The sequence below is a fragment of the Triturus cristatus genome, chromosome 9 (genome assembly GCF_964204655.1).
Source record: "Triturus cristatus chromosome 9, aTriCri1.1, whole genome shotgun sequence".
In the NCBI taxonomy this organism is placed as follows: Eukaryota; Metazoa; Chordata; class Amphibia; order Caudata; family Salamandridae; genus Triturus; species Triturus cristatus.
In genome coordinates this window covers 968808164-968833447 of record NC_140592.1, presented here as the reverse complement: position 1 = coordinate 968833447, position 25284 = coordinate 968808164, and the positions used below count along the sequence as shown (strand labels likewise).

Here is a 25284-nt window from a genome sequence, read left to right as displayed (position 1 = left end):
AGTAAATGATTGACGGAGTGTTGAACATTTCAAGCACTCACCGCCAGTCAACTGATCTGGGTTTAATCCATCACTGTTCTTTAGCCCACTCTGCCCCCCAGTTCAGACATGGCCATATGCAAATCAGTCTGACCCTGTGCCTCATGGGAACAGTCCAGCCCGAACTGCCAAGCCATGTCTTCCCTGGACCGGAAACAAGCTTCCTAGGACCAGTTTCTGGCATTTCAGCCGTCTTCAGCCAGGCTTGCTTGAATCCAGTGGCAAAGTGAGCAAGGGACTCACGTCTGAGCATACCCTGCCAACTTATGGCGAACAAAGCAAAAACCAAAGGAAATGATGGACGGAGTGTTGAACATTGCAAGCACTCGCCCCCAGTCAACTGATCTGGGTTTAATCCATCACCGTTCTTTAGCCCACTCTGCCACCCCAGTTCAGACATAAACATTGCCATCCTCTGACACATAGCCAGGTAGAGCACATGAGCAGAGCTCTGAGCGAATGCATCCAGTGGACGAAAATAAATTATTATAATGTGGTAATTGTGGTGCGGTCCATGCTTGGCTTCTGCAGGACCACACCTCACTCTGTTGCCAAGGTTTTGCCTTTTGAACGCTTTACATGTAACGTACCTTTTCAAAAACTTTCCTGGCATGGATGACCAAGGAGATGAAGCAAAGTGTAGGGAGTGAGATGATACGGTCTGTAGTAAGATAAGGGTGTTTTTAGTGTTTAGGGGTGGGTAAGGGTATAGGGTGGTATGGTTGTGTTGCTTTTAGGATTTAGGGATGGGTAAGGGTATTGGGTGGAGGTGTACTTTTAGGGTTTATGGGTGGGTAAGGTTATTGAGTGGTAAGGGTATTTTTAGGGTTTAGGGGTGTGTAAGGGTATTGGATGGTCAGGGTGTTTTAACGGTTTATGGGTGGATTAGTTTAGGGGTTGATAAGGGAATCTATATATTTATATATATATATAGAGAGAGAGAGATATACATTTTATATCTACATATATTCATTTCCTAGTTACCCCCTTCTAGTGGCTGCTCTCTGGCGTGGTGGGTACTGGAACTTGAAAGGGCTGTCTTGCGCTTACTTTAAACACCTCCAAAAAGGAACATTGCTCACTCAGGAGTAAATTTTAGAAAATATATTGTGTGAAACCACAATGTATAACTGACAGACGCGTGTCAGCCCTCCCGGCCTTTGTCCATGTCATTCATATATTCACTGAAAAAAATAAAGGTGACAGTAACGTTACAGTTAAGTGTGATACAGGAAGCTGTTTTCTTTTTTTGTAAAACTTAGAATTTCACTGAAAAAAGACAAAGGTTAAAGTAACATTATAGTTGGGTGAATATGTCAATGATAACATAAACGTTTTGAACTAAAAAGAAACACAGAATTTCAGTAGTTATAGTTAGTAGCACTAACTATAACTAGCACCCCGCCAAGCACTGCTTATGACTTGGCTTGGCCGGTCGAGCTGGATGTTCCCATAAGGAATAGGGTCAAGACTGATTTGAATATGGCTGGAACCAAACTGGGGTGGTGTGGTGAGCAGAAGAATGATGGATTAAGCCCAGATCCTTGTGACGGGGGGGTGAATGTTTGCATTGTCCAGCATTCCGTCCATCAATTGTTTCTTTTGCATATGACCTCACATATGACATCACTCAGGGCACGTGCTATGACATCATTTATGACATCACTGATGACATTTCAAATCATATCATTGATGACCTCATCCAAGCTATATTTTCCCACTAATTGGTCTATACATTACTATGGCATTATAAGCCTGACAGTAAGTACATAATAGCTCAGCAGAATATCAGCCCTTACAGATACAACTCCCTTAGGTGTGTAAAAAACAAGCATTATGAGCAACATTGACCCTATCCTACACACTTTACAGCTTGTATACTTCATATTAACAAGCAACTACAGATATATAAGATACCCTCGTTGAGTACAGTGTTCAATCTGTATACAACTCTGCACAGAAAGCCAAATTCCTGAAAATAGTGAATGCCAGTTCCAAGACAAATGCCCTACTATGGGCAGCTTTTATCTGTCTGAAACTCCTGAGACTTACCGGTCCTACAGTGAGAAATGAGGTTGATATCTGTAGAAAACTGGGTACTGTAAACAGTGCTTACTCTATGGAGACAGTATACTCCACAGAGTTATAAAATGTATCTACTAAGAACAGTGTACACACTATGCAACACTTAACTAAAATAACCAAGACATAAAGGTGCTAAACATACCTGCACCTTTTATACTGTGGTGAAAAGTTTACAGATAGCCCATCTTCACAAGCAAACCTAGTATATTTACATAGCTCAGTACATTGTGCACACAGTGTTCTATGTTAAGTAAAAATGGTTATGCTGACATGATTCTCTCTAATAACTCAAGGCTACTTACAAAAGTTTCTATCTACTATGTAGAATCTTACTCTTGTTGAAAATTATTTCTGTAGAACCAAAAAACTTGTGTGGTTAAAATTAACACAAGGCAACTCTCATCTTCACAGAGTTATTCTTGAATACCATCATTTACAACATGTTCAATACCTCTACACACCTATGGTATATTAGGAGCATATGTGTTTTGTAAACACTTGCATCCATTAGCTGGACCCAGGCTGTAGTAAATTAGGTAGTCAAGTAATGCCCCCTAGTGCTGTTTACACAAGTCCCATGACAGCCACTCTCTCTTCTTTTAAATCAAACCTGTCATGCTGGGAATTAGCAACATCTTTCCTCAAGGGGGATATCAGCATAAATGATTCAGCCACAAAAAACATTAGCCATTTAATATATGAGTATGTGTTCTCAAAATATTATCTGTCCATCTGACGTCAGGGATATCATGCACACTCACTGGAAAAATACTGTATCCAAGCCTGAGCTGTGCAGGTGAATTGTGCAAAGTTGTACATTTTTAGTCCACAAACATCAGGAAAGTTTCTTCAAGAATTTGAACGTTGCAAAGATTATAATTGCAAAAAAATTACACAAAGGTGCAGTGATGTTTTCTTAGCCTCCTAACATAACATGTATATTTGTAAAGTACACCGCAAAGGGTGTCTTGGTGCTGAATAATAGATGTTTATTGCTACTCAACGGTACTTATTTTATTGACCTCAGAAGGATGAAAGGCTGAGTGGACCCAATGGGTTTAGAACTTGTGACTATGAGGTCAAACACAAACCCTTGCAATGGACACATTAACCAATGAGCCACTAGATCCAGCTTAAAATTGCAAAGTGCGAAGTTTGTAAAATTCACAAGCTTTTACAGGAGCAGTTTTAGTCTCACCCATCGCTGCAGGTATCTGCTTCAAGCAATGTGGTATTTTTGCATCTCATGACCAGTGTGCCCTGACATCACAGCCCAACGCAGAACGAGTTACTTTGTTACAGTGATGCTAGCTTATGAGGACCTGTCTTCGCAAGTCATCACTTCACGCTGATATAAATACGATTGCAAATCACTGCAGAATTACCTTGGTAAAGATTATGAGTTAGCCAGAGTTTTGTTTTCTCAAAATGTATGAACTGCACAGTATTCTTATATATTTGTAGTGACATATTCACACAAAGCTGTAATGTTAGTGCAATTTGTAGAGCACACGCCCTGCCATTAGCATCGACTGGTAGCACTCCAGAGGTCTGAGTTGCCTCTTGCGCCAATTTAGGTCAGGATCTGTGTCATTCTGTGATGATAGGTTGGATGTTGTGTTATTCTCATCCCCTGTGCTGGGTAGCAATGTCACATTTTTTAACTCCAGGGGGCATATTTACAAAAAATTGACATAGGGAAGCACCGCAAGTCTTTTTGCAGCTCTGCCCTATGCCAATTTGAAAGGAAAGGAATGCACCGTATTTATGAGATATTGTCCATTCCCGTCCTTTCAGCCAGCATTGGTGCATAATTTGGTGCAGAGCACCGAAGCAGGCACCCTTGCACCATGGTGCAAGTGTGTTTGCATTGTTGGCAGGATCGTTTATGTGCAGTAAGGGGCACCTTGATGCACAAAAACAATCCAGAGAGGCGTTTTCCTCTTTATGGACCCGATTCACAAAGGTAAACTTTGACGAAAATCTAACTTTACGACTTTCGGTATTCACAAAGGGCACTTATGAGTAGTAAAGTTAGACTTTTGATCTCAGTTTAACTTAAGGCCAAATCTAAAGTTTAACTGAGACAAATGTCTAACTTTACTACTTGCAAATGCCCTTTGTGAATACTGAAAGTCGTAAAGTTAGACTTTCATCTCAGTCTACCTTTGTGAATCAGGCCATATATGTGTGCTGCAGAATGCAGCACACATGGAAAGACGAAAAAACTTGGAGAAATGAAAACATTTATCCTCTCTACGCCTGCTCTAGTGAGGCATAAGGTTTTGGTGTTGCCCTAGGTTTACGTGATTTTGTAAATCTGGGGCAGTGTCAAAATCCATGGGTGTTGAATGGGAACACCTACTGCAGCGCCCATGGAACGCCTCCTTGACGCAGAGTAAGGCAATGCAGTGTTTTGCTCTGCCTTGCCTTACTTCATATCTATGAGGCCATGCAAAGATATGCATGATGGCTTTGCGCAATCTGATAGATATGATTGGGAGCCCTGCGCCACTGGAGCGTCAAAGAAAGTGACGCTCCAGCGGAGCAGGTCTCTTGTAAAAAAGCCTCCAGAGTTCTATGATTTTGAAGTCAGAGAGGTGTGACCAGAGAGCTGTTGCAGTTTCTGATGCATAATTTACTTGTTGATGTGCCAGCAGCCAGAAGCTAGAAGTGGCTTTCGGAAATTGTTTAAACTTGGGTGTAGCTGGTTATGTGTCGTGCTTATGCTGTGATATGCATGTTGTTCGTCGGAATGTGTTCCTGGTGTTTGCAATGTGTGTACTTTGTGCTATGTTTAGTGTGTTCTTGTAAGCTGAATGTATCTACAGTGATTGGATTGCTGCTGTGTTTAAGATGTGTGGTCAATGGCTGTGTTTCTGGTTTTCTATCTACTGTCTTCTGCTAGGTGACTGTATGTGTCTGTGGTGCATCTTGGTCGTAGGCGCTTAGGAGCCCAGATTGCGATCACTATAGTGTATAGTTGAGCATAATTTGAACAACTCATTAGTACAATCTGTTGTGAATTATACCAAAATCACAAGACAGAGTTCAAATCACACAATGACAATCTCTTCCAAATCATCATCAATTATTGACAACAATAGAGTTAAGTTGTATTTTACAAAACGACACGACTTGTAAACAATTTTCAAATATAGCATTATTGTTTATGAAAGAGCTCTGCTTTTTAATACATACATACGTTTTCATATGCATAAAAACATATACACAATTATAAATGGTTATGTGTTAAATACTAGTAAGATATGTACAGTAGTAAGAGAGTCGATGGGAGGTGCTGAGGATGCGAGAAGGCTGACAGGTATCTCTCTGACTGCAGTGCTGTCCACATGTCATCGTCTGGCTGCTGTGAGCACATTTCATCCAGTGTATCCTCCAATACAGAAGTAGGGGGGGGGGGGGCTTAGTGTCATTGCTTATCAGCAATATGCCACATGCGGATAGATAATCAGAAAGGGCAGTTTCTAAGCGTTTTTGGTTTTCTCAGATTAGGGCACTAATATAAAAGAAAAGCAACTTCAATAGGATCGCACAATTTTAGGTGGGGAAGTCGACATTTTATACAGTTACACATTATGCCGAATGAGCACAGGGATATCTTTTCTCCTGTCTTGGATGTACCATGAACTCCCCAAACACATGTAGGGTCTTATTTATTGAATGTTTTGCAAACATCCCCTTGATATTTACAGTGCGGACTTTGAAACACAAACGTGCTTTCCCAAGCAAGTGCACTAATTAAATCGTGCAATTGGCATATGTTTTGTTTAATCTGGGAGAGAATTCATGCGATCATGGGCTCAGCATTGCCTAGTGGCATGCACGGCCCACCCTTCCCCACCTTGTAGCATGGCATGGCCATCTCTTCCCTCGCATTGTGCCCTAACATCCACACAATTTTCATATGCCAGGCGTTTAATGGTCTGGCCTTTGGTGTGTTGACTTCACAACCGGCTGTTGATAACTGCCCTGGTAAGGCTCCTGAACACGGCAGGGCCTAATGCAATGCACGGGAAAGTGCCACTGAAAGGGATGAAGCAAAACCTGCAGTCAGTGCCTAGAGGCATTGCAGTCTCGGGGCGCGCCATGTAAGAGTCACAACTACTAATATTAAAATGCATTCATATTTTTAATGCGAACAACATAAATATTTGCTGGTGCAATCCTTTCATCAGACACCGTACAGAGGGGCTTATGTTCCACTGCAGGTGCGCGTGTGGATCAGGGCTTGCACCCCTTCACTAAACGAAGTGAAGTGCAAAACCGACAATTCCATGTCACAGATGAAGTGAGCAAGCAGGGTTTGTAAACATACATTATGTAGGTAGGTATAGCTTTATTCGATAAAAATATCATAAAAGCACAACATACAGTAAAATTTAAAAGGATCAAGTGAACATTAACAATAAAAGAAGAAATTAATCATGAATATATCTAAAAGTAAACTACATCGCAGGATAAAACCCTATATACAAAATACAGAGGGCAAGGGGACACAAATTTCATTATGTAGATATTGATAGCAGGGAATAAAAACAGACCACTAGAACGATTCAGTGCATAAGCGTGGCAAGTCTTTTTTTCCTCAAAAGCCAAGCACGACCCAGATACTTGGCCATTCCACATACAATGATGAGAGACGAAGTATCTGTTTTTAAGATACGCAACACAGTGGCAAGATCACGACTACCCAGCATTCTACAAATCGGTCTCAACCACTTAGATCTCACTTTTCTGTAGGTAAAACAGGCGAAGAGGAAATGGGGAATAGTCTCCTTCGGAGCTGCACAGCTCGGGCAACCAGTAAATGTGTGTGTGAGGCCCTTCCAACTAGCAGTAACAGAGTTGAGAGGTAGAGTCCCTAATCTAAATCGCACATACAAAGATCTGTCCAATGGAATCTGAATAAAGTTGAGATAGGATTCCAGTTTGCGAAGGGGCTTATGCTCAAAAAAGGCCTCACTCAACTTCCCCATATTAGCATTACTCAACTCTCTAGTGTTGACCCAACTCCAGTAAGCCTTCTTAAGGTCCAGTTTCGAGGGGGGTGACTGAGATTCCCAACAGTCTTCATAGCCAATAGCTTTCAACAGTTCGCTTACATGCGAGATCCCTTTTATCCTCCTTTGCATTATGCAATACACATTAACTGCATCTCCCTTTCCGGAACAGACACCTCGTTAGCACCGATAAACTCTGAACCTTACTAAAATAAGTCTAGCACATGTTAGGTAGAGTACGTGTAGGAAGCTGGATCTCTATATAATGAACTAAAAAGAAGTACCCAGTGCAGAGAGTGCAGTGGGTCCCCAATTAGTTTACAGAGGCTAACGGAGATAATACTAATGGTCTCTTTTGTGGTAGTGTGAGTGAGCAGTTAGGCTTATTAAAGGGTAGTGATAAGCATTTGTTGTACTCACAGAGGCAATAAATGAGACACACACTCAAAGTGTAAATCAGAGGCGAATTTAGAAAAATAACACTTCTTATATATATTTCAAACTCAAAAACTTTGCTTCAATGTAAGTACAGTTTTTGATAAAAAATATTCACAGGTAAGTAAACGTTCAAACCTGTACGCTTTTACGCACAATGCAATCCTATAGGAGGAAAAGTCAAAGATGCATAGAGCTAGGTACAGTTGGTTTCAGGCGTTCAACTTCTGGGATCTGAATAGTAGCGGGCCATGGTTCAAAGTACTACCAGCAGTTCTTCAAGAACCACCTGGGTTCTACCAGGAACAGGGTGCTGGTGAGGCTGGTAGCTGGTAGATGGTGCGCTACGTAGAAGGAGGGGCACTTGAAAGGAGGTTGCATACAGGGACTTGTGGGCAAGTCAGAGGGCTCCCAAATGGGGGCTCAGGTAGCAAGTGGTCTTGAAGCATGGGGGCACAGTTGGTTCTTTAGGACCCAGGCCAGAGAGATCAGTAGCAGAGTGGTTAGGTTGGATGGGCTGGTGTGCAATGGTGCACTTAGCTGTCAGAGACAAACAGCTGGAAGAGAAGAAATCAAGGCAGCTCCTACACTCTCAAAGTGGGTCTCAGTGATGCTGATGTTCCTCAATGGCTGCTTGGTCCTGGTGCAGTGAGAATCTGTCATGGACTCTTGCTGTCGATGTTGGGCGCAGGGCATCTTGTACCCCGGAGATGGTACTGCACAACTTTAGTTGGTCCTTGTGTCTTCACACTCAGAGGGGAGACAGATCTGACCTTCCAGAGCATGAGTACCTTCTGCTGGTTGTCTGTGGCAATGGTTAGCCTGGGTAGCAGCAAGGTGATGGACCAGATTTTGCTTGTCGGTGCCTGTGGACTGCAGGGGAGTAGCTCCTCTACCCCAAGGGAGACGTTTGGTGTTTGTTGAAGTGCTGGCAGGCTACCCAAGGCTTTGGTAGTTCTCCAGCTTGCAGGACAAGTCACTCTGTTGTGCCTGTCGAGAGAGGGCTGAGGAAGGCAGGGTTTTGCACCAAAGTCCAGAGTTCTGCTGCAGTTCTCGCCAGGCAGTGACTCTTCTTTGTCCTTCTGTTAAACCGTCAAATCTGAGTTCCTGGGTTCAGGGGTGCCACCTAAATACGCAATTTAGGGACGCAATGGGTAGTGACAGGTAGTAACCAATGGGCTACCTACCTTTAGGGTGTCTACACCCTCACTATGACCACTTCCTTTCGGAAATGGGCATAACCCTGACCCTAGAAGGCTAATTATCCCCAAACCAACATGGAGGAATCTGAAAAGTGGGCTCGACATCAGCTGGCCCATCCTAGGGGTGGTACTGGCTGAATGTGACACACCTCCTAATCGTACTAATTTTCCCTCCTGTCTTGCCACCAAAATGTGGAGTAAGGACAAGGTGATGGGCACCTCCATTATCTGGAGAGGCCTGGGGTTGCATAACAAAGGCAGCAGGGCCTTTGAAACCTCCTGCTCTGGATTGTCCATCCTGCTTGAAGGAGGTTCGAACACCTCCGCCCAGAGCAGGCTTTGTTCCTGTCCTCAGAGAATGAAGGCTCTCACCTAAGGAGGTCAGAAACCTGTCTATAGTGGCTGGCTGGTTAAGGCCAGTCAGTCAACACACTAGTAGTCAGTTGATTTTCAGGAGGTTCCTCTAAGGTGCCTTCAGCGTGCATTTATTTATAAATCCAGCACTGGCATCAGTGTGGGTCTATTAAGATGAGGTGTTTGGTACCAAACACCTTGGGGTACAGTGAAACCAACATGTAGCTGGGGAACTCGTAATGATGAGTGTCAAGCCCATGTACTCGTTATGGCTTCCCAGTTCACTAGTAATATTTTAGGGTGAACACCGATATCATCGTGAAATATCCACTCTTGCAGATATGCCCTCACAGGGGTTTAGAGCACCCTGCCTTAGGGCTGTGAGGCCTGCCCTAGGGGTGACTTACCTTTACCACATGTAGTGCTGACAGCCATGGAACACGGGAATGTGTGCCATGACAACTCTTCGGATTTCTCTGCACCAAGACACGTAGGCTGCAATAGCAGTTTGCTTGCGCTTGTTGAGGGGTCTCTTAAGTTGGCACAATTTGTGCTGCAGCCCTTAGGGTACCCTCTATTGTTCCAAGGCCCTGGGTACCAGAGGTACCACTTACTAGGGACTTACAGGGATCCTAAAAGGGGGCAAATTGTGAAACAATCATAGAGGTTATGGAAAGAACACTGGTGCTGGGGACCTGGTTAGCAAGAACCCAGCACATTTTCAGTCAAAGTTGCACCAGATACCAGGCGAAAAGTGGAGGGTACTGCAATAAAAGCCTGGTTTGGTACAGTTCATGGCAGAAGCCCAAGCCTGGCGTTGCAGCCAAGGGGATGTCTTCGAGGTTTAGCCCAGCTGTTTTGGGATGCCTGGGGCGCTGAAGTCTCTGGGGAAGAAGGTTAGCACGTCAAAGTCCATGAGTTGCTCTTCCTGCAGATCTGTGGTTCTTCTCAGTTCACCCCTAGGAGGTGAGGGTAAGAGATGTACTGATGGGAGAGTAGGGAGCTGGCTGCATGCTGGAGCAGAGAACTCCAAATCTCACCACAAATGTGAGAGGAGAGGTGACTCTGGATGCAAGAGATGGGAAGGGTCCTCATTTCTCCAGAGTCAGGAGCTGAGAGGAGACTCATGCCAGAAAGGGTCCTCATTTCACCACAGCCAGGAGATGTGAGGTATGGCTGGGTGCTCATTACAGGAATAGTGCTTGTTTCACCACTGTAAGGAGGAGTTGGCAGATGAGGTCCAGTGGCCAAGGCTTGTGTCTGGTGCTGCTGTGAGTTGGCAAACCTTTCTTAGTAGCAGGAAGAGTTGAACCAGGAGTCTGTCTGGAAAGGCCTTTCATGAGAAAAGAGAGGTGGCTGGCAGGGTCCAGTATGGCAAAGGGAATCTGTGCTGGACTCTGAACACAGGCTGGATGTGCCATCACTTGGCATTCATAGTTGGAGGCTGCTAGCTCCTAAAACCCCGTGCCTCTTGTTCCCTCCTACACAGTGTGAAGCTCATGTGTTTTCGATCATTTGGCTGTACCCTAGCCCTCTGGGCAGAGGTTGCACTCTCTATTTTGGTCAGACTCTTCGCGTCGGTGCCACCGAGGGGGAATGGTACCTTCTGAGGACCTGCTGGGCTTTGGACAGATTCCTCATTCTCATGTTCTACCTCTCGCTGTTGCTGCACCTCTGTCTATCTGCCTCCCAGCTGTTTCCTTTCCTGTCCTTGAACAGCTGAGTTGGTTAAGTCCCGAATGTATTGTGCTGACTCTCAAAATACTACGTAGACCTCCATAGGGAAGATACACTGGAGGTATGGTGACAAGAGGACATAGGAGTTGGTGGAGGAGGCCAGGTGCAGGCTGCTGTACCCCTTGGAGTGGGGATAGTTCAGCTGCAGCTTGCCATCTACAGACAGAAGGTAGTCGAAGGACCAAGCTGGGACACCTGGGAGAAGTCCATGTCTTCCAGTCAGTCTGATGTTCTGACTGGCTCCGTAAATGCTGCAGCGAGCACGCACATACCAGACTTTATCCCTAAGGCTGAGGTGTAAAGTGACACCTCTTCAGGCCCATGAACACTCTAAAGTCCAAAAGGGGTGAACACAGCAAGCTAGGGCTCCCTGGGAAGACAGTTCCCAGCTAGAAGGTGTTCACTTTTACCAAATTAAATCAAAACGTAGGGTGCATACCAAGATATTTATGGATACAAGATATCTGTAGGCCTGTCCTACACTGAGGCTCTTTTACAACAATGTGTGCATTTCAGTAAGGTAGAAAGAAGCTTTGTGTCCCCCAAATAATAAAGAAATCTTCCCCCCAGGACCTGGCCTACCAGCGGGATTAAAAAAACAAGCGTGGAGACAGAGCTTGCTTTTTAAAAGAATTTGCAGCGGATTCGTGGCTCCTCTGTGAATTATCGAATCCTCTGCAAATTAAAAGAAAATGTTGTGGGACCCACCACCAGGTCTAGGGGGTCATGGTATTCCAACCCTGCCCCCCTTTGGTTTTTTTTGCATTTTCTGGGGGACTCAGACTGAGTCCCAAGCTCCAAGATGGCTGCCATCACTTCCTAGTCGAAGTTTTGGCAGGCAATCAGATCCCACCAAGAGATCAGTCAGCTCTGCAGAGGATTTGCGCTCCTAGATGTCTATATTTGTTTTTTCTTTAATAACTCCAAAACTACTGAACGGATTTGAACCAAATTAGAAAAAGATCTTTTTTGGGCAAAGAACTAGCTTTCTGCTAAATTTGTTGTAAATCCGCTGAGAGAATCGGGCTGTAGTCGTGTTCAAATTCCACATGGGAAATTGCATGGTTAAAGCGCATTTTGAGCCCCCCTTTTTCTCGGCCACCGCTTGACAAATCACCCCAAAACTTTCCAAACAGCAGCTGAAGTGATTTGCATACTACTTTTGGAAATGTAATGAAAATTCGTCAAACGGCGACAAAGTTATTAGCAAAACAATAAACGTTTCATCTATGGAAACTAGGCCCTAACTATAACTAGCTACTGATCACCGTCAGTAGGTAAAATATATATAAAATATATTTATATTCACAAAAAAACAAAGCTTACAGGGATGTTATAGTTTGGTTCAGACTTTACGCAAATCAACCCATAGAAATTCCTCAGTTAGTTATCTCATGAACTTATAACTTGTGGCCTAAGGTAACTATAGCTCATGCTCCCGCCATGCACAATTTTCTCATCAATAATTTTACCGCAGATGTTGCAGTGGTATTATCAATGATGTCATAGAAGATGTCATGACTGATGTAATACGTGCAGTAATAAGCAATGGGCGTGAGTTATAGTTAACTTAGGCCACGAGTTATAGCTTCTTAAGCTACTATAGTGCTGAATTCTATGGGTTTATGTGTGTAAAATATGAACCTAACTATAATGTTCCTAAAACCTTTGGTTTTTATTGAATTTCTAAGGTTTTCTAAATGTTATTTCTGAACTATGACGACCCTGTAACCTTTGTTTTTTTTCAGCGAATTTCTAGTCTTTTAATGCTATTTCCAAACTATAATGTCCCCCCCCCCCCACTCGTGTTACACTTGTGATACATCGGTTTATGCAACATAACCCTAGTGTAAATGGGTCTGTTTTATCAGCTCAATTTTTTGACATGATAACTGTCAGCCATTAGCCATTGGGCATGTGCAGAAGTTATTGATGGAGAAATAGTTTGGCAAGCTGAAGCTTAACAATATTTCCTTCTGTAGCTAAATCTATGATTGCACAATCGTACTGTTCTGCTCCTATGGGCATCTCTACTATTTTGTGTCTAAGCAGACATTAAATCAGTCTCCTTATATTGACTACAAAGAATGTGAAAGGCTTCTGGTAACAATCAATATCTATTACCATTAATAAGTGGTCTTGTGGCATCAGTTTGAAGTTCAGTGATGTGTATTGTTAGTTTTATGTGGAGCCTGACACTTATTATGTATAATGATGATGAGTAGCGACAGTAAAGATCTGTAGAAAAATCTGCTAATGGCTGCAAACATGAACATTAAAAATAATTTTAATGACTCTTCGACTACTGTACAAAAATGAGAAATTTCCAATGGCTTGCAGTAACTCTATTTATCTTCAGCATTTCAGAAGGTTAAAAAAACAAACGAATTGAAATATGCAGTGATCATGTCCACATTGAGTGCATCTCTCTTTAGCTACAATTTGCGAGTCCTAATGTCAAACTCTAGATCTCCCACATGCATCTCACCTGTCTGTGCCTCTTGATGCCAATGAGTGGACAAGTACTTTACTGTGAACATGAATGATATTATTGATGGTTTCTGCCTCTCATGAGGTATGCAAGATGTATATTCATGAGGTTCATTGTCAAGTGCATGAGAATCCCTTAGCAGTTAAACATTAAGGGGCATATATCTATGAGAGGTTTGCATCATGCTTGCACTACTCAATGTGGTCCATGCATGACGGAAATCTCTATGAAAGATGTGTGAAGCCACGCAAAGCCAGCTTTGAGTAGCTTCATAAATCTGGAGTTAGCCAATGCAGGCAAATCGCTGCATTGCCTTACTCTGCCCAGGATAGGAGTTCTATGGGCATGGGGGTTGGTGTTCCCATGCAGCACCCATAGATTTTGATGCATTCCCAGATTTACAAGGATCTGTAAACCTGGGAATGCTCCAAAATCTTATGCTTTCTGCGGCAAACATAGAAAAAAGAAAACCCTCTCAGGATTGTTTTATACAGGAAGGTGCCCTTTCTTGCACATAAGTAATCCTGCCTACAACACAATCACGCAAGGGTGCCTGCGTTGGCACTAGGCTTCCAAAATGGTGCCAGCTCAATTGAGGAGGACAGGAATGTGCAGTGTTAGATAAATATGGCTCATTCCTGCCCTCTCCCTGTGATGCAGGGCAGAGCAGCAAGATGAGTACCTGCTCTGCCCTGCACCACAATTTTCATAAATATGCCCTAAGAACTGTAATGTGGAGAAAGAGAATATTGAGCGCCTTAGATTTTTTTTAACCTGAAATGTTTGGCCATGGAGCTTTGTAAATCAATGGCATTAACTGACGGGCCTCCTACAGTCAGCTTCGGCATGATAGCTGTTGGTTCAGAGGAGAAACATTTTGAATGCAGCTTTATTTCCTTTTGATTTTTGAACAGAACAACACAATTTGCAAGTTTTAAGTCATCATCAATTTTGTGGTAATCATGAAAAGGTTTGTTACTTTTATAATCAGTTGCCCTTTCTTTTGCATGCCTAGAAATTTACACCTAATATATCCCTTAACATACAATTGACCTAAAATGAGTAGAATTTCAGACTTAACATTGCAGTTACTTTATTAATAATGACATTAACCTAATTCTGAGATACATCCACTAGAAAAGAACAGCTTCAAGGTGATGTCTTTATCAATGCATTATATTCGATAGAAGGTAGGCTTTTTAACCATTTAATTTCATTACAGTTTGAAAGGACAGGGTTGTTGTCACCTGGAGCACCAGCATCAGAAGAGAACAGAGGGTTTGGCTACTGAAGCTTTCAAATTATGACCACAGCTTTTGGGAACAAGGAACAAATGGGCTTGCATCATTTTAAAATTACCCAAAACATATTTCTAAGGTCATTTTGAAAATGACTTAGCACATTTTTGTGAATTATTTCTCCGCATGTTCAAATGGCATAACATGAAGAAGATGTGTTTTCTGGCTTTTGTAATTCACAGTGCCTTGCCAGTGCCTGTCCTCAAAGCATATATCTTTGCAGGGGGGCCTAGCTAACCGCCAAACATGGCGGACACAGCTTGAGGAGCGCCAGAGCCCGAGCACCATGATCTTGCCACATTGCCGATTGTCGCGACTCATCGAAGCCCCCCTGATATGTTTATGCCGTGATAGAGCCAGGGCAAGCCTGCTGGCCGACTGGGAGGATGATACCGCCGCCAAGGGAAGAGAAAACTGAAGTACAGCCCACACGGTGGACGCCCACTGCTGACCCGATGCGGCATGGAGCGGAAGACAGTCATGTGAGGCCTTCTGACAAGACGCTGGGGTCCCATGGAGAGCTGCAGGCGGTGGACACCTTTCTGACACCCCCACCGCCCTTCTGCTGCCTGAGAGTATGGCTCGGTGTGCACGCTGAGACCTGGCGCCCTGGCGAGGGTGCATGGACGCAGCAAGCCCCGGGGACATCTGCGCGGATGGCTACTTTCACCAGATTGTCGCGACAGGCAGCCGACACCTCCTTGCAAGCAGGGACACCTTCAAGGTGACTGCCGGAGATTGAGCGGGGCTCCCGTGGCAGATTGCGCCGGCGTGCAGCCTGGCCCAAATTGATGCTCCTGGAGGCCCTCTATGTCACCCAATTGGGCCTGTGGTTCACCTGCTGAAACGTGAAAAATTGGCCTCCCACCGACCGATCTGTACAGCACCACAGGTGAGTTTGACCAGGGGGGCACTGATCACTGTTTCTACAATCCTACTGTCTGCCCCCCCTAACTGCACAGCTTAAACTAATTGTGCGGCTGATCCCAGGGCCTGGGTGTGGACCGAAGAAGCACTGAGCCACGCGTATGAGGTGGCACTGCCCCCGGTTGAAGCTGCCCTACATTGGCAACCTCTTCTTCAATCCCGGCCCATTGGAGCACCGTCTTGCGAAAGGTAGAAGCCGTACAGAGGAGATCTGACTGGGGCGGAGCAGTGTGAGGGCTGCGGCCCTGCAGAGGTCTACCACAGGACACCTGGCGTAACGTATCAGGGGCAGTACCCCGCAGGCTGATAGAGGCCCACAATGAGTAAGGTGCTCTGCCGGGGGACCTGAGCCGGTGGCATAACACTCGGGCACATGCAGTACCCAAGGAAAGAGCACGGAAGCTGGGTCGGATTGGGGCGCCACTCCCGAGACCTTGCGGAGAGACCATTGTGAGACCAGTCGGAGACTTGCTGGCAGTTCCCTGCACCTCAGTATATAGTACATTGGAAACAAAGAGCAGAGCCCTAAGGCTTGAAAACATACCCAGCTGCGGAGGGGAGAGACGGGGATCCGACTACTTACTTCATATCATGCTCATAGTCCATATAAGGCACGAGGCCACACAGAGGAGGCCTGAGCACTATAGCACAGAGGCAGTTTGAGGGACCACGCTACCATAGTCGGCCAGGGAGGGCATAGCACGTGCATAAAAACGACCAGCAGCTGAATCACCAACCTTCTGCCGGCAGTAGGTTCTGAGGGGAAGCCAGCCATGAAACATGGGGCGACCTAAAGGTAAATTACCGGACGCAACTGCCACTAACGCGTAACACTAAGGGGTCGATTCCGATCTGGGTCGGACAGCTCTCCGAGAGCTGTTCGTAGCCTTACCTTGTGACCCGTCTCGTACCCGGAGCCGGTCCGTCCTGACGATGAAGTACGATGTGCATAACTGACAAAAATCCGACCGACACGTAGGCTGTAATTCAAAATTCATTCTCCGTCTGAGCCGTACCTCCGAACGCCAAACTGAGTCACCCGGAAGCAGTATCCGTAGCAGTTTCCGGCCGGACAAGTACGAAGCGCACATCATATGCGCCGGACGGGCCGCCACGTACGGCACGTCACAGCATCCAGAAAAGAAGCATATCAGGTACGATTCGCGCCAGAACTCAATCCACGGCTACGAGACGGACCAGCTTGCAATGGGTATGAGACGGAGCAGCAAGCAGCGTGTACGAGACAAACACATCATGAATCCCATCGCGCAGGTCATACCAGTACTGTACATCTATGACCGGATCAGGAACTGACGCGGACGGCACAGACGGTAAGTCAAACACCCACCACACAAACACTCGACACGTACCCACAAAATGTCACACTTACAGGGGATCCATATCCTGGCCACTAGCAACAGGCCACCATAGGGGTAGCATGGCCAGCACCACTACCACCCCCACTCATAGGCCCTATGTTGCCCATCACTACTGCCAACCTCACCCATAGGGGACCTGTTGCCCATCACTCCTGCCACCCCCATCCATAGGGCTTATATTGCCCATCACTACTGCCACCCCCACTCATAGGGTTTATGTTTCCCATCACTACTGCCACCCCCACCCATAGGGGACCTGTTGCCCCGCACCCCTGCCACCCCAACTCATAGGACTTATGTTGCCCAGCACTCCTGCCACCCCCACCCATAGGGGACCTGTTGCCCAGCACTCCTGCCACCCCCCATAGGGCTTATGTTGCCCATCACTACTGCCACCCCCACTCATAGTGCTTATGTTGCCCATCACCACTGCCACCCCCACCCATAGGGGACCTGTTGCCCAGCACTCCTGCCACCCCCACCCATAGGGCTTATGTTGCCCATCACTACAGCCTCCCCCACTCATAGGGCTTATGTTGCCCATCACTACTGCCACCCCCACCCATAGGAGACCTGTTGCCCATCACTACTGCCACCCCCACCCATAGGGCTTATGTTGCCCATCACTACTGCCACCCCCACCCATAGGGGACCTGTTGCTCATCACTACTGCCACCCCCACACATAGGGCTTATGTTCACCATCACTACTGCCACCCCCACTAATAGGGCTCATGTTGCCCATCACTACTGCCACCCCCACTCATAGGGCTTATGTTGCCCATCCCTACTGCCACCCCCACCCATAGGGCTTATGTTGCCCATCACTACTGCCACCCCCACTCATAGGGCTTATGTTGCCCATCACTACTGCCACCCACACACATAGGGAACCTGTTGCCCAGCACTCCTGCAACCCCCACTCATAGGACTTATGTTGCCCAGCACTCCTGCCACCCCCACCCATAGGGCTTATGTTGCCCATCACTACTGCCACCCCCACCCATAGGGCTTATGTTGCCCATCACTACTGCCACCCCCACTCATAGGATGGGTGATGCGCCACACATCCATCATACACCAACATTAGGTATGTCAGCAAAATACATCCCCCCTAACATCATGACAACGGTGTGTAGTCTGTGACAAATGCCCACAACAGTGATTATGACTTCGAACATACAATGTAACTACCATCACATGTGTGACCAAAAACTGAGTGTGGCTTACACAAGGCAAGCATCACTAGCACTGTGTCAATGTAAAAAAAACCCTCCTCACTGTGTAGAACAAAAGTTAAGTGTGTGGTTCCAAACTGCAGCAAATGTTGAGCATTGTGGTGATGGGGTCGAAAACCCCCCTCATCACAGTGACCAAAAGGTAAGTGTCATCATGGTCAAAGCTGCAAATGCCAAACAGCATATATGATTTCTGATCCCAACACATGAAACACTTTTGGGGCAAAGTAGTGGTTGTGTCCCATACCCACAGAGATGTGGTGATGCTAACAGTACTGTGAAAACCTAACATACTCTCGGCCATGTGCCGACCAGCACCACCCATGGGAGCTGACAATGCATACAGTGTACAATGACACAAAAGCAGAAGTGACCATCACAAAGCATACACACATCTCGAAAATAGACACGCAAATCAAAACAACCTGTGTAGACTGTAGGTGTCAGGTCACAAACACCCATTCCATGCCAGCAATGGGGCCTAACGACCACGATGAATGTGCAGAATGATGTGATATGACTCACAGGGACAGCAGGGTAAATCACAAAAACAACATCCAGACAATGACCCGCAACAGCAATACCAATGCACTGGTGCAGATGCATAAACAGGCAACCTCACACTGCACATCTGACAAAACATGTGTGTGTGTGTGTCTCAGTATCCCCAGGCAACTACACAACACATGAGGGGGGCTGAACCACAGTGAGACAGATGTGGACACAGTGCCATACAAAAGTAAACCATCAATTGTCCCCCCTTAGTGGGCAATCAGGCATTGTGAGATGAGAGGGAGCACAACAGACACATGTGACACAAGCTGGAATGAACAGCAACTAACACAGCAAGAGACTGACACACAACAGCACTACCCCAAGGGACCAGACATTGGGGTGACACAAGCATGCATGACACATCCACTGTGCTGACAAAGGTAGATGTTGTACAAACTGTGAAACCCAGACATGTGTCCTGTGCCACAAACGTACATCACACCTACACAAACACATATCACTCAGCATGGCCCATCATCTATGGACAAACGGGAGCTAGGGGCCCATCCATGCAAACATTTACATCAGTCCACCCTCAACTAGGGGTGGGCGGAATTTGCGAAAGCGACTTCCGCAAATTATCGCGAAAATGTTTAAAATCTCCGCAAACACGCGGAAATATCGCGAAGATGCAGAAGTTTTTTTCCCGCCCGTTCGCGGTATTTTCTGCATGTTCGCGGCTCGCCAACTTACCCATGCGGTTGCTTGCGGGCGCGGCCATCTTGTTTTCACTCTTCTCGCGGTGCATGATCGCGAGAAGAAAGACGTGATCGCGCGACGCATGACGTCACTGCGGGCGCGAACTGTTGCGAGACAGCGCAAATGGCTAAAACAATACAACATCTCATGGAGAACGCGACCGGATCGGGAAAACTTGTCGGCGAACGCGGGGATTCAGGTAAGGCGATCGCGCGGGCGCGAGAATGTATTATTTTACAGCGCGAGCAAGAACCAAATTATCGCAAAGCTGCGGAATGCGGTAATTTTGACATTTCCGCGCTCTCCGCGGAACGCGGAAATGCCAAATTATCGCAAATTCCGCGAACGGAACGGAAATTTTGCCCAGGCCTACCCTCAACACCACACACCCTGAACTGTACCAATGTGCATCTGTGAAGCCCACATGGACAGGTGACATTGCACATGCACCCGTGACAAACACCGTAATGTTGGGAGGAACTAAGGTGCACAGACTCATTACACAAGGACAGTTTACAACCCTGGCGAATGACAGACATACTGCACAGTATGCGGTACACGGCCATGACGTCAAAGCTCACGTAACCTTCCGAATACCTGCCACAGTCCCAGGACAATGCAGAAGCCAAGGAGAACCACAAGGCACACATGCTGACACCTGCAAATATTGCAGCCCTGAACCGGACAAGTGGGATCAGTCACACACACATACACGTGTCTCAATCACTGAAAGGTACCACCTAGGGACAACTACATGATATTGCGAACAAACAAGTGCCTTGGGGACCCCTGACTGTGTCCCATCTGCGTCTGACCACATCATCACCACTCAGAACAGACAAATCCCAATGATGAAACACCAATTAACAGTAGTGTGTCATGCACCCACACATCTGGTAGCCCATGGCAAAGTTGTGGGATGAACACAGTACCACTCAGCAAGCATCAACAACAGGAACATATCAAGGGAACACTGCCTGTGTATGAAAAGGGATGTGGACACACACACTCATGCCCACACAACACACAACATGGGCCCAGGCAATGTCACAGAACAACACACTTACTTGAGGGGACTCAACTCCTGTGGAAGCACAGAGGTGCCAAACATAGTCCCAGCAGGTCTCAGTCATGTCAGCAGAACACTTGGTCAGTCAGCCATCAGTTACCACACAATGAAGGCTCTGCTCACAACAGCCTGGGTACGGGAGTCTCCCTTAAGTCATCTGCACATACTCAATACATATGTCCAGCAAGTTGCACAGAGGACCCAGTTGCTCCTACACCAATGATGCCCACACGTACATGTCCAGTGGAGATGTGCCCACAGTCAGGGAAATAGACAAATTGGATAATGGGAAGCACATCATATGTGCATGTGTGCAAGCCACAGATGTGGCCATGCAAATGAAATGTTTACAGAGATGTCCACAAATTGTTAATCATGACACACCCATTTAGCTGCAAAGGATGATATGGATAACGACCAGAATAGGATACATATCTAATGGACCACATGGAGTACCTCACATCAACACCTCAGTATTCAACATTTCAAATCCAGCATTACAACTGCAAGGTCATGCTAAACATCATCAACATAATGTACAGCTAAATCAAATTCACAAGGATAAAGAAAAAAGCTTTATTCACCAAATTTAAAATGCAAAGTCCTTTCAGAACAAAGGCCAATGGCCAGTCCATATCCAAACGACAAAAAGTTAACTTGAGTGACAACTGTCACACGTTGCTTGCCTGCACTGGTAAGGACAGGGGACATCCCCTCGGAGGGGCATACATGGAGGCAGGCCAGGCACTACAGGGACAGGATCAGGGCGCAGCAGAAGGAGGCAGTGAAGGGGTGGTGGATGCAGGAGAGTCACTGGCAACTGCAGTGGAGCTGACTGAAGTAGTGGGTGCAGTCACAACTGTGTGGCACAAGTCAGATGGGGTGTGTGCCGGCACAACTGCAGTGGGCAGGTCAGATGGAGTGGACTGGGACCTCACTGCAGTGCCCAAGTCAAACGGGGTGGTCGTGGACTCCACTGCAGTGCCTAACTCAATTGGAGCGGAATGGGGTTCAGGTGAGGTCGGCAGGACAGAGGGGGGGGACACAGTCCCCACATCAGTGGCACTAACTGTCTGACCGGGGTTGGAAGAGCAAGTGGTAGGGGGGGGCCTCAGCATTTTGGGGAGGGTGTATCTGTGGGTGGGGGAACATGGGGCAGGGTGTAGCAGGGGAACCTGTGGAGTGGTGGCCTGGGGGATGGAGGATGGAGACTTCGTCGTGGAGCTGCGGGGCGGGGGTGGGGTCTTGCTCTTACGGCTCCGTGGGGATTGCGGGTGGGTGCCTCAGTCTGACTGTGCCTGGGGGAGGGTGTCCGGGTGTGAGGGGCACTCCCCTCTGTGTGTGGGGACTTCCTCTTCCCCTTGTAAGATGGATCTGCTGGGTCGGTGGGGAAGAGGCCAAGGTCACAGAGGAAGAGCTTCTGTGGAGATGGGGTTGCAGGTGAGGCAAGGGAAGGGGGCTGGGTGGGAGAGGTATCGGAGGACTGCGGAGTGGTTGTGGATGACTGTGTGTGTGTCTACAAACCATCCCCTGTGAGTGTGGTATCAGTCCTCTGTGCTTGCTTGCGTGCACATCTAGCCCTTGGTTTGGGTGTTTGTGTGCTGCCTGTGTCTGTGGGTTTGTGAGAATGTGCAGGTGTATGTGTGCTTGGGACAGGTAGGGTGCTAGGAATCATGGGTGGTGCAGGGGTAGGAGGGGACTGTTGGAGGAGGGACACTGCTACCACCAGGGAGGAGGCCATGGACTGATTAGTCCTCTGTAGGACAGACATGCCCGATGAAATGCCCTCCATGAATGACACCAGTTGTGTCAACAGACTGGTGTGTGCATTGATGTCTGCCCAACATGGATCTGTCGAAGCAAGTCCACAGACTCCTCACTCAGGGCAGCAGGGGACACAGGGGCAGGGGGTGCGGTGCCTGGCACAAAGGAGACATGCTCCTGAACACAGGAGTCTCCACGGACCTCTGGGATGGGAGCCGATGGGAGGGTGGTGATGGTGGTGGTGGGGGCGGTGGCGGGGACAGCCTCACTAGCTGGGGTTTGGTGGCTGCTGACACCCGCCTTCACAAGGGAGTCATCCTCCGAGCTGCTGTGGCCCTCAGCTGGGGTGGATGTTGCTGAGGACTCCTCGGTGTGGCTCCACTCGCCCTCCGTGCCACTAGGTCACTCCGACTCCTCGCCATCTGTCCCAGTCAGGCTCTGTGGCTCCTCCTGGTCCATGGAGCTGTCCCCTCCTGTGGACGTGGATGTATCTGGATAGAATTAGGAAAAAAGAGAACAACATCAGTCACATGCACTGACTGCACACACCACAGTGAGTACATCACATCACTGGGCAAGCCCTGATATCATCAGGTGAACACTGCTCAAAGTGCTCACACTGTTTAGAATAAGCCAATTTTCAGTGTCACCATCAACCATGGCACTCATATCCCTCCTGGACCTGCACCCATATGTCTGTTGCATGTTGGACGCTAATACCCCAATGTGCCGACATGCACCACCCACACATTTGTTGGACATGCAAGTGAACATGTTGGAGTATGTCACTATACACACATCACATCTCTTGCCACTGACTCAGTACAGGTGTCAGGATGAAGGGATGGGCAGAGTCTCATTGCACACGCTTGTGATGCATGCCAGCAACACACAAAATGATGTTCCCATGTCCTGATAGTCAATGCCACAATGGGGTGCATGGAGCACATTTGAACACAATGCAGGATCACTCATAGCAAGTTAAATGCCATGGCACTGGCATGCCTAGAAAGTCAGTCAACACTGTCTCCTGTCATAGGGGCAGGGCATCCAAACAACAACAGTATGCACTGTGTCACAATCATAGCTCAAGGGTAAAGCAAACTCTGCAGCTGACAAGTGCACTTGCCCATCCCCTGCAAACAACATATCCCGGACCCAGAAGACCCCACATCATATAAAACAGACATATGAGTCTCTGCGAACCCAACTCCCTGTACATTAGCACATCACAGTCTGCTGTGCATGTAACACAGCTGTCTGAAGTGTACAGTTGCATACACCATTGTGCAGTGTCAAGTGATCACACACCTATATGTCACACAAGTCTTGTCTCTCATAGTCACATCTCAGATGTCCTACTGACCCTCAAACTCATGAACACCACAGTTGTACAGAAAAGGAAGCCACGCCACAATGACACAGAGGCAGACACCTGAAGGCATATGTCACTAAGCACAACCTGTAAATTGATACACAGGAGTGGGATTACAGAGTGTTTCTAAATGCGCTTGAGTAGGCATGACTGCCCAGGTCTACGTGAAACAGTGTTTATCCCTGGACAGTAGTCAGGTGGCTAAGCAAGTGTGACACACTTGATATACATACTCCTGAGGCACACATATTGGAGTCCCCTGCTGCATGTGTTTGTTTGAAATACCCCAGCCACATGTGGCGAGTCAGACCAGCAATTGTACACATATCAAGAGCACACACAGATCACATGTCAGATCTCAGGCATTGTGTAAACAATTGACCCAACCATGAAACACACAACAGTCACGGTAACAGATGCTGTCCGGAAGCTGAAGCATAGCTCACTGCAGGGACACCATGCCCTAGTGACACAAGCAACAGACTGTAGGGTCAACACCTGTGGATCTGATGAGGAGGGTGCACCACACAATTGAGGGACATGAGTATTGGACTACAAGACCTATGTAATGTGGAAGTGTGACCAGGCAAAAGACTGCAATTAGCATGTCAGACATAGTACACAGATTAGGCATGGACTTACCACCTCCTTGCTGCTGTCTGTCCTTCAGCTGCTCATCCAGGTCCGGGAAGTCCACCGCCAGGATCCTGTGCATGTGGGGGGTCAGGGTCCGGTGTCCACCCCTCCTGCGAGGAGGCGACAGCTTCAGCTGGACCCTTGCGATCCTCCGGGTCCAGCCCCAAAGGTCATGTCACCTCTTCTGGCAGTTGCGGATCCGGCGCTTGTAGACCCCCACCGATCGAAGTGCCCGGGCGATGGTCAGCCATATCTCCTGCTTCTGGTGGGCATCAACCAGTGAGGATGACAAAGTTAATAGTCCATTAACACACATGCCCCATATTTGTGCTGCACACAGTTGGATATACATGTCGTCATCACAAAGGAAAATGAGTTACACAGGTAGTGCACCCATGGAAAAAGCCAAATGCCCTGCATGTCTGACATGTTAACAATGCCTGGGAAGTTGAAGCTTGCACAAATGCACTTTAGCTGCAGAACACCTGTTCATTACATGTACCTACACACTTTGGGGGATGAAAGTACTCAGTGAGTATGCTTGCCACTGGTGTACACACTGCTAGTACTGCTAATCAGACAACATGCACAATTAGGAAGGCAGTGGACTGCACACTCACCTGCTCCCCTGGTTCTCCTCCCCAGTGAAGGCTGGGGCCCTCTCCAGAGTACGTGCCATAGCAGTAGCCAGAGGATGCAGAGACAGCAGCAGTGGTAGCAGGGATGTGGTCCAGTAGCATGTAGTGCAGGCAAGTGAGGTCCCTGGGGGCCAGCCAGCCTTATATCTGTGCTGCAGAGACAGACTCTGTGCCATGTGTCCCAAGTGATAGGTCCAACATGGTTGCATTCTATGAATCTGGCCAATCAATGGAAATGTACGACTCGTACACGTCTTCCGCATCGTTCAAATCTTCACCTTCATAAAACCCTAGTAAATGCAACATTGTTGTAGGCATCCAACTGAATTTCTAGCGCACG

At 47.0% G+C, this 25284-nt stretch overlaps 1 pseudogene; it reads right to left on the bottom strand.

Annotated features, from left to right (window-relative positions):
• Positions 1-9864: 9864 nt before the first annotated feature.
• Positions 9865-11086, bottom strand: LOC146799157 (uncharacterized; annotated as a pseudogene).
• Between the last annotated feature and the right edge of the window lie 14198 nt (positions 11087-25284).